We start from the raw sequence: 10,783 nt of genomic DNA, 5'->3' as shown, positions 1-10,783 counted from the left end.
ACAACTTGATATGACGTAATGGGTGCCTCGTTTTCGCCGTTTTACTGCTCAATGTTATAAACTAGCTGTTTTACTACACCCCAGCAAAACACCGCAATACGCACATATCGCCCCCGCATGGTGCGCACGGGCTTCTGCTTAGTTTGTACACACGGAAACGAACACGCCTAAAGTAAAACGTACACTGCGAGGACGTACACTGCAATAATCATTCTGTACCAGGTTCTTTGCCTATTGAGGTGGGGTTGTTCTCAAACCACTTCCGTGCGGCCGAGCCATGCGCAGCGGATTGCCTCGCGCACAGCGCTTTTTCCACCGCAGCGGACACCCTGAAACAAATCGAATGTTGTCTCACGATCAGCAACGTATGCATGCGTTTATTTTTCAAGAAAGTAGTCGTTTCAAGCGAAGCAATGGGCTTTCAGGCCGCTACTGATGCTGGCACGCATGTTGCTACCGGGGCTGGAAAGAGCGGGGTGGCGGGGTAGCTCCCCGCTGTACGACAACAGCTTGGGGAGCGCGCTGCTCTTCGAGGCTCGTGACCAGTGCGCCGAGTCCGCCGAACTATTCGCCGCGAGCTCGACATGTAGGTGGCGACACCGTCGCGCTGCTAGTGTGGATGCTCCGCAGAGCGGCCCGTAGGAATGCACACTGTGGGCGCGCTTCGTGCTTTTTTCTCGCAGTATGAGCGCACGAAAGGTGCAAACAAGAGTGGTATGCTGTAGTTCGGTTCCTCAACGTTCAATGTATAGCATGGAAGCGGCAGTCAGTTTTTATTACTACGCCAAAAAAAGCGACGGCTCATCGGGAATCTCAGAATGGCCGTAATTGTGACAATGAACTTGTACGCTGTGGCTCGTAGCAAGCTCGATCTTTCCCGACTATGGCTTTGAGCCTTCAATAACAGCATAAAAATAAAAACAAATCAGGAAGCCTCGATCTTTGAAATTCAGTTTACAACGGCAATCTCAATCGCTTTCACTGGTAGCATGACGCATTCTTGCATTTGTGGGATGCCCTGAAATGGTAACACTACTTAACTGCCCCGAAATTCTTTCTAAGAGCTTACGATATTTTTTGTGTGTTCAAAAGGCAACATAAAATTACTGAATTTTGATCAGCGCAGAGATATAAATGTAACCGCTCTAACGGGTCTTTTAAATGAAATTTTAGCGACTCTGAAGGAAGGTTTGATGAATAACGGTTTCGGATCACTTATTTACGGCTTTCGTCGCAAGTGAACTTGCGAATTGAATTGTCAACGCACGCAGTACAATCAACATCTCATGTTTAGCTAGGTTTTAGCAAAGTGACAAGCAGGTTTACAGTGTGCAAGCCAAGCTTCTGGGACCTCACAGTGAGAACAAATTTTCTGTTACGGCTGCTCTGTTGACCATTTGCGTTCCTTTTAAAATCTAACAGGTGCCTGCAACACTGAGATGTGTTTGCATTCTTGCGTATAAGGTCGCTTACGAACCCTAAAGATGGCAATAAATGAAGTTCCGCTGTTGCAGATGTAGTAAAACATTTCCTTTTTATTTCTCGTTGCGAATCAGCGCAACGGGTTCCCGGTAACTACTTTGTTTTGTAAACTGAATATCGCCTTTGTCTTTTATTTCTTGAGGATTGGTTAAAAAATGAAATTCTGTGCATTTCCTTTTTTTTTTCGTGAAGAGGGGGGAGGTCCTGCCAACGGTGCAAGAGCAGAGAGAACAGAACGCACGTAACGCGAAAAGCCAAACTATGGTTATCAGTATTACTTACAATCGAAACTACACTAGGCGTTGTGTTCTGTAGCGGTGAAAAAGCAGTACTTTAACACGTATTTTCAAAATTAATTAACCCCCCTTTGATCCGAGATTGTCGAGGAATTGTGGCTCGCCTTTTTCAAAAATGTATTGAAAGCAAGCATTGTGGGAAAAAATTTTTAAAAAATCAGCGAGTGAAGGCACACACGCCCCTCACACATGTGGGCAACAACGTGCATTATATTACGCGTTTTCTCCTCTTTCTTTAAACTTAGGTCCACCTTAAGAGGTTAAGACGTGACCATATTAGGCATTTGGTTATGCTGAGTGAGACACGTTTCTGGACAAGGTGATTCATGTCGGATTTGAAATATATGAAAATGACACACGAAATGCCACATGACAGACGCAAACTCACAACTGCTTAATTTTACCGAAAAATCCCCCCTAAATACTCTTGCGCATCCATAGAAACGTATTTTAAATAATACGTAAAATTAGCAACTCAACACAGCTGAATAAATGTTTATTCCTCCTCCTGAGTATAAACAACGACTGTCCAAAAATGGTATTTATTTTAGAAATATACGGGAAGGACACGATCACACAGGCGCTTGCGGGTGTAAAATACGTGTCCGGCAATGTATGGGCGATAGCGCACGGGTCGTGTGCAGTGTAAATGTTTTTGTTTGTTTCTTCTTTCTATAAGGACACAGCGCAGTTTTACAAGGGTGTGGAATTTGCACGCGTACGCAGGTCTTGTCGCTTCTTACCCGTTTCGCGTACTAAACTTTTATGCTTTAAATAATCACCACGCCACCTTCAAAAAGCACCCTTCGACGTTCCCGAAACGGCAGACGACTGCACTCAACAATAGGAAAAGTGCAATGTGTGGAAGCAATGTTCACACTCAAGCGGTGACCACGGCGAAGATGTTTCGTGGAATTAAACCAGCGCATTAACCCACAACGGCCGCTGATTATTGCGTTTCTAGAGGAAATGCGCAAGCAGAGGTAACTATGTCATTGCTTACTGCCAAACGAGCACACATATTGGTTGTTTTGTCGTGTGCAGCACGCGTCTTGCGCCGCACGCAACGTGAAAAAGCAGACGACGCGAGAGCGCCATCCACACTAGGAGCGGTTCGTCCCGCCGCCGCCAGGGGCCGACTCTGTTCGCGCTCGGGGCGAATAGCCGAACACTTGATTTTAAGGGAAGCACTTGATCCAGCGGCGCAATCAATGGGCGGAGCCACGAAGACCCGTGACGTCATAAATAAAAAATAAAATCCGCTTTTACTGGGCGGAGCCACAAAAGCCCGTGACGTCATAACAAAAATAAGAAAGAAAACAGACCGGGTGAACGCCACAAAATTTTGCTTTTTGTTTTTTTATTATTTTTATTTTTACGAAAAGCAGCGTGAGCCGATGTTGTGGCTGGGAGTTCGGTGGCATGCTCGGCGTTTGTTTTACGAGAAGCGGCGGCGCGGAATCGTGGAGGAATCTCGATGGCTCGATGCACTGCGGGCTCCACCAAGTTCCAAAATGTGTTCGTGTGTCCGCCTTGTTTCAGCTGATCAGTTGGGGATTTCCGTCGATGTCAACATACGTGCGTGAAGTGGGTGGTGCGTTAGGGCCCGGTGGACAGCACTTGTGTTCGATGATGCGTTTGTGTGCGTGTCCGTTTTGTTATTTGATCAGTTGGTGCGTGCTTGTAGTGCACATGGGGGATGCGCCAGGGCATTGCAACCGCTTTGAACGTTTTAAAGCAAAGCTTTTTACCTCTACCCCCCAAGGGTTCTTTCGCGACCGTTGGTGTCAACAGAAAACTCCCGCGAACCAATAAAAGAATTCACTGGCACCGCCAGGAATCGAAAGCCATAGCCGGTTGTCCCACGCGCAGACGGGTAGAAGAAGTGGTGCACTCACCAAGCACATCTACGTTCTCGCTGAACGCCACGCGATAGCGGTTAAAGGAAGCTCACACCGACCCGTGGCACCTCTCTTCTAGTACACCAATGTGCTAAATCCTGTGGCTTCCAGTGTTCACGTTAAAAATCTCAGCTCCTTGTCGTCTGCCCTCACGTGAAACGACACCTCAAGGAACACATTCAAATACTCCTTGATGGCTCCTTGATCACTCCAAGCCCCAGCATCAAGATCCTGGACCTACATCTTCAGGGCAACACCAAGAGTGACGTATCCTTGCAGCACCTCAAACTGAGCATGAATAAAATCATGCACATGGTCAGGCGAGTTGCCACCAAGAAGCGAGGCCTCAAGGAATCCGATAACTTTCGATTAGTTCAAGCTTTTGTCCTCACGAGAATCACTTACGTGAACCCCCCTGTCTTCATCTCGGCAAGGAGGACATAAAGATGCTTTATATAATGATTAGAAAAGCGGTTGAGCAAGCCATTGGTATTCCAATGAGTGTGTCCACAGAGAGGCTGCTTAGCACAGGGCTCTACAACATGCTGGAAAAGCTGATAGGGGACCATCGTTCTATCCATAAGCTCCAATTGAGCACAACTGCGGCGGGTCGCCGCATCCTTCACCAGATTGGCTGGGCAGCATGTCATTCCGCTTGATGTACTCCTGGACTTTTGTCGACAAGAACTAAAGATGCTCCCTTTGCTTAGAAAAATGAACCCCTCACACGACGAGGGTCCCCGACAAGCACTGGCTTAAGCGCTCAACACCACCCTCGGTGGGGATCATGCAGTTACCTACACAGACGCCTCCCAACATCGAGGGCAGCAGTACGCCATCATCGTGGCTACCTCCTTGCTTGCGCCTCACTCAAGACCGAAGACATGACGGATGCTGAAGAGGCAGCCATCGCCTTGGCTTTCACTGAACCATGGGTTCTTAGGTAGTCACTGATTCCCAATAAGCCTACCAGAATTACCAGTTGGGTGTCCCGATGTGCACTGCGTGTGCTAAAAACCCACTCCCCAAATGGTTCCATTCAGCTCATCTGGACACCCGCTCACGCTTCCATGGAGGGCCACGAATACGCCCACCAAGCCTGCACTTTCACCCCCGGTTGAATGGAGCTGCACGAGGACAGTCACCCGCTTGTCTCAAACAGGGACATCACCCAGAATTATCGCCTTACCCTGACCTTTCCATAGAACAACAAACTACCCTACGGCTCATAAAATCCGGCTCCTTCCCACACCTGACGCGTCTTCACTTAATGCACCCGAATCGCTATGATGTTGAATATAAATTTTGCTCAGAAGCAGGAATACTCTGCCATATAATCGAGGTGTGTGAATTTAGCCCTTAGCACCCCTCTCTTTCCATCAACTACCCAACAAGAGCAATGGGAGATGCTGCTGTCCAGCCCCACTCTACCTACCCAGCTTCAGCTGGTGGACAGAGCACAGGCGGCGCGGACTGAATACGGGCTACAGTGAAGAAGGAACCACTCCCCTGTGCCGCACTCTGGCCGTTCAGAAATCTGAATAGAAGTATTTCCTCCTGCTCCTCCTCCAGCTCCACCTGCGTCTCTGCCGTCATCTCGTTGCCTCCGTTCAAGACGGCAGAGACGGAGAAGTGAGATCGTCTAACACCGGGTTTGAGCTTTACTTTTATTAAAAAAAAGTTTCCACTCATGTGCTACACCAATACAACTCAACCAACCACCGTTCATGCATCATGCATTAATTTAACCTCACCAAGAATACCCCTTTGAAGTAATAGAGGTGTGGTTAAGTGGATTTCACTTCTCTGGTTTCACTATTTGTAGAGTGGCGTGAGTGAATTTAAGTGATGTCGCATGGGTAATCGTCGTGGGCGCCATTTCCAGATTTGCTTTCCCATCACAATCACAGGGTAGATTGGTGCAAATTTTTTTTGGCATGCTGCTCATAATTTTGTTGATTTCTGAAGCAACCAATAACGACACCCCCACATCTATCTCAGCTAATAGTATACCCCTACAGCTGCCACTCTTGTACCACCTCGTGTAGGAACGCCTAACGTTACTGGGAATGCCCATACCACCCGCCCTTCCCCATTCGCGAAGCAATGTGAGTGCGAGCTGATCAGCTCGTGGCCTGAAATTCAAGAAAATTTGGCCGCACGAGCCGAGCAGCGACAACTCACGGCTTTCTGAAAAAGAAAAATGCCACACACGGTTTTTTTATTTTATTTTGCTCAACTACGTTTTTTTTTCTCACTCACTCAAATACACTACCTAATAATCATGGATCCCGATGTGGATAACGATCCACAGGAGACCAAATTTACAAGATTTTATGAAAGATGGCGATAACCTAATTTCTAGCTTTCGATAAGGATCTCCAGAAGTCGTTCAAGACTGGAAAGTGCACACAGTTTGATACCGAGTTGTGAAAAAATCACAAATCTGGACAACTTTACCAAACGCCACAGCACTGATTATTTATACAACAGAGATGGAATCACGCAAAATTAAATTCTGACCACAGCCATTTATCAGGTGGAGTACATAAGCATTCAAGAATTCTGAAGTGGACGGCTTAAGAACACACCACACACCAGTATGTTGTGCACCTCTAATTTCCAAATTTCTCGCCAATTAAACTCCGTCATTACTTTTGAGGCACGGTTCCCTGTATTTTTTCCTGCTAATAAATGAAATAAATGGACAAACCAAATTAAATCAAGAATATTTTCCATGAGGAATACCAAATACTAAAACCAGCTTCATGCCTCAAGGGCTACTAATATGTTACACATTGCCGCTTCTTTTGTTCATTGTAAACACGTCACTTGGATACTTGACCTTTGGTGCTTTTGTCACAGTTCGAGACAAGAACCTGCGAACCTAAAGCCCTTAAAGTGTTCGGGAAATAGAATACTGACTTCTGTGCTGAATATTCGATGGTGACTACACTCAAGCTGAAACAAATGCTTTGAACGAGCGCTTTCCGGAACGCAAAGTTGTCCTATGCGACTTCCACCGGGAGCAAGCTTCGCACCAATGGCTGAAAAAGACAGACTGCTATGTGCAGTTAAAGGATGCTGTACTTATTTGTCTGAGAACTGAAATCGCAAATTTATCTTTCAGAGACCTTCAATGATTGCAACATTGCTGGAACAGCAAGCTGAGGTCGTAGATAGAATGCGAATGGCTGGTTGTCAGACAGGTAGGTAAGAGCATATATACAGGCTTGACTTCAATGTAGTCATTACCACAAATAATGGTACAGAGGGCCAAAACAAAGTTTTGAAGAATAAATATCAGAACACCAACCGGGGGAAACAGAAATCGTTGACTACTTTTATCTCTGCTCGTGCAAAGAAATTACCAGACAGGCCATGAGATTACAGCAGGTATGTGATGCGGTCACCATACCCTTAGGGGGCGTATACCCAAGTCTGCTTGCATGACAGGCCAGCTGACGATGCAGAGAATGAACACTGCACTGCAGTACGAGGAGGGTGATGTGTATGCTGCAGGTACAGCTAGACAGTACCAAGTGTGCTTACAAGCATCTAGCTTGCACACAGTGGACATGTTGCCGCAAGAATGCACCAACACGGACTCCAATGTAATGAAAATTTTCTGTAAACATTTTTGCACTGTCTTTTAGGCACGGTGACACTTTATTCCTATAGCGTCCTGTAAGTTAGCTCAATGGACCTTTTGTATCTATGACGTGCGTGCCCAACACTTATGCAGGAGAAATCAGACTAGGGCCCACTGAAGCACAGCCAGAACCTCACAATGCCACAACTACAATAAGCATATCTCAAAGCTCATCAGCTGTAACCGCAGCCCCACAGAAAAGGTTTAGAGTTTTGTCTACTACTGCACAGGCCCTTTGGCTCTGGATTACGCTATCAAGCGGCTTGAGGCCTGTGTCATTTTAAGTGAGCTGATTACTTTGTGCAGTAGATTGCTGCTAAGAAATTCCCTTACAACAGCTGCTCAAGCCAAAGGCCCTGGCCATTGATTGGTAAGAAAAGCCATCAGGTCATCAGGAAACACCTTGCTTCTGACTGTGAACAAACAGCACTGCATTTTGAACAGTGCTAAGAAGACGAGGCACAATACAGGCACGTCTTTCTGCTGCACAAGATGCAACCTGACCGATTAGCGCAGCTTCCTTTACAAAGGAGCACTGGTGTACTAGAAGGTGTGCTGGGAAACTTTTGGGGGACATGAACAAATGTTAAACCCTCTTTGTCAAGCCACGTGGTGAATGAGAGTGCAGAAACTGTGACAATGCACTTGAAAGATATAAGCGCTGCCATCACAGTTAGCACGAATGGTAATCCAAGACTAATGAGAGATTCTTTTCATTTTACTTCACAACAAATGCTGTGTTCATTAGCCAACTTGCTTGTTTTGTTCAAAGCCTGCATATAAACATCCACACTGTCTGTGTATACGTACCCCTCCCCCATTTTCTGCTGAAATGTTTCAGAACTGCCTGTAGTTCCTTTCAATGTCAAGAGCCCTATGGCACTTTAAATGTCACACACTAACTTGCCAACTCACTTTTGTTAAAGTATGCCTAGGCTCACGGTATTCCTCATAACATGGCGATTCTGTCATTATATAAATGCCTCATCCCGTTCACTTTTTCATCCCTTCATAGTAACACACAATGATATTAAATACGGAGTTAAATGAACCCTTGTTTCAAATGCGTCACGCGTTTTAAAGCTAACCTCCCGACATCGTCCTGATTTCAGGCATGGTACACACGTTAGACATTGCTGAAAGTGACACTTCTAAAATGCACATAATTTGTTTCCGTTAACGTGCAGAACGGGTCAGTATTTAAGTGCTATGCATATCCACATGAATGCAGCGTTCACATTGCTACTTTCCCTTACCGGTTTTCTGTGTGCATTGCAGTCACCCTGTTAATGACCACTAGGCTAATTTCTAACAAAAGAGAAACGCTGATTGTTTTAATTCTGGAGATTAGCTGAATATGCGCATTGTACTTGTGTTACGTTAACATTTAGGTTATTCATTGCTTCAGAAATCGAGAAAATTATGAGCAGCATGCCAACCATGCTATCTAAGGGCTATGCAATTGTACTTATTATCCTTTGACGTTCCACGTATAGGTGAAGTGGATCTGACGGATTTGAATTGTGATCTGTACCCAAGAGTAAATATCAGCTGGTACGATCTCGTTGATGGTTAAATTCGCTGCTGTTCCCAGCGAACCGTACCAGCGGAGAACAGCTGTGAATTTAACCATAAAGCAGCTGGTGCTAGCACACATTTTCTCTCGGGTATGCATTTCTGAACGATGTCATTACTGCACCAAATGAACCTAAAGTTGTAGATCGAACTAGTGCTAGGTCATAAGGGAGTGTTTCCTTTTAGCATATTGTTTCAACATAGTCGCATCCTCGCCGGTTGCTAACAGCGGGTATGACGACATTTACCGCACAAAGGAAACTCTAGTGTAACGATTTTGTCATTGACTTCAGTCTACTGACGATATTGTACGTAAACAAACCACCGCATACAGTTTTTATCAAACCAACAGCGCACGTACGTAGTCCTTCACGGGACAAAGGGTAGTAATCATAATTGCACACTGCTGGAGCAAGCTTCGCATCACTTCGCAAGGGAGTTTAAAAAATTGAAGCGGTGCCTTAGCGCATCACCCAGTTTGAAAGCACCAATTTGATGAGCTGAAACAGGGCAGACGTAGAAACACACGTCATAGGTGCGGCACAACACCGCAGAACTTCCACAGAAAAAAAAAAAAGCAAAACGTTCAAAGCAGTTGCCCTGGCGCATCCCCCATGTGCACTACAAGCACGCACCAACTGATCAAATAACAAAACGGACACGCACACAAACGCATCATCGAACACAAGTGCTGTCCACCGGGCCCTAACGCACCACCCACTTCACGCACGTATGTTGACATCGACGGAAATCCCCAACTGATCAGCTGAAACAAGGCGGACACACGAACACATTTTGGAACTTGGTGGAGCCCGCAGTGCATCGAGCCATCGAGATTCCTCCACGATTCCGCGCCGCCGCTTCTCGTAAAACAAACGCCGAGCATGCCACCGAACTCCCAGCCACAACATCGGCTCACGCTGCTTTTCGTAAAAATAAAAATAATAAAAAAACAAAAAGCAAAATTTTGTGGCGTTCACCCGGTCTGTTTTCTTTCTTATTTTTGTTATGACGTCACGGGCTTTTGTGGCTCCGCCCAGTAAAAGCGGATTTTATTTTTTATTTATGACGTCACGGGTCTTCGTGGCTCCGCCCATTGATTGCGCCGCTGGATCAAGTGCTTCCCTGATTTTAAGCTGTGCAGGTCTCGGACACTGTGACAATATCCGCTAAAATGGTCCGCCTCCGACCCTGGCTCTCGGCTTCGGGGACAAGGGCGATGGGAGCGGCACGGGACGGAGAAACCACGAACGACGAAAAGTTTCGTTTAACTCTTGAATTAAAGACCCATAAATTATTACTACATGCAGCAACGTCATTTTTGTCAATATAAACGAAGAAATTATTTCAAGCTATTCTTTACGTTTTCAATTTGAGTTGTGCTTCTGGCGCCATTTTTGCCAATTTCTGCCCTTGTTTGTTTAGTTAGCATGTGCGTTTGTTTACTAGTTCGCGGGCGTTTCGTGCAAAATAGTGCTTAACATGGTAAGCGTGATTTACGGTGCTATCAAGTGATTTGTATCGATAGTTTTGAACGCATATACGGCTCCCCTGGAGACGTTACGGAAGAGTTGCTTACAACGCTGGCCCTTGCGTGAGTGCCCGCTCTTGCGCTGTCATGTCCACGGTTAGCGGCAGTCATAGCTTCGTTGGATTTTGCCTGGCTTTTTTCTACTCCGTGCTCAAAAACTGGCCAGGGGAGCACGGGTGCGAACAGAGACGAGCACTTAAGCTTCTTCCTATTACAGTCTGTCATTGTACACTGCTAAGGGTGTCTTCGAGAAAGTTGTCGATAATTTAACTTTCAATCAATTCACCAGTAAAGTGTAGTGCATTCACTCCTGCGCGGAGGTAGGTTGTGAAATTCAGCGCACAAA

The sequence above is a fragment of the Haemaphysalis longicornis genome, unplaced genomic scaffold (genome assembly GCF_048455015.1).
Source record: "Haemaphysalis longicornis isolate Haplotype H1 unplaced genomic scaffold, Haemaphysalis longicornis Haplotype H1 scaffold_4, whole genome shotgun sequence".
Classification (NCBI taxonomy): domain Eukaryota; kingdom Metazoa; phylum Arthropoda; class Arachnida; order Ixodida; family Ixodidae; genus Haemaphysalis; species Haemaphysalis longicornis.
This window is presented reverse-complemented; position numbering follows the sequence as displayed.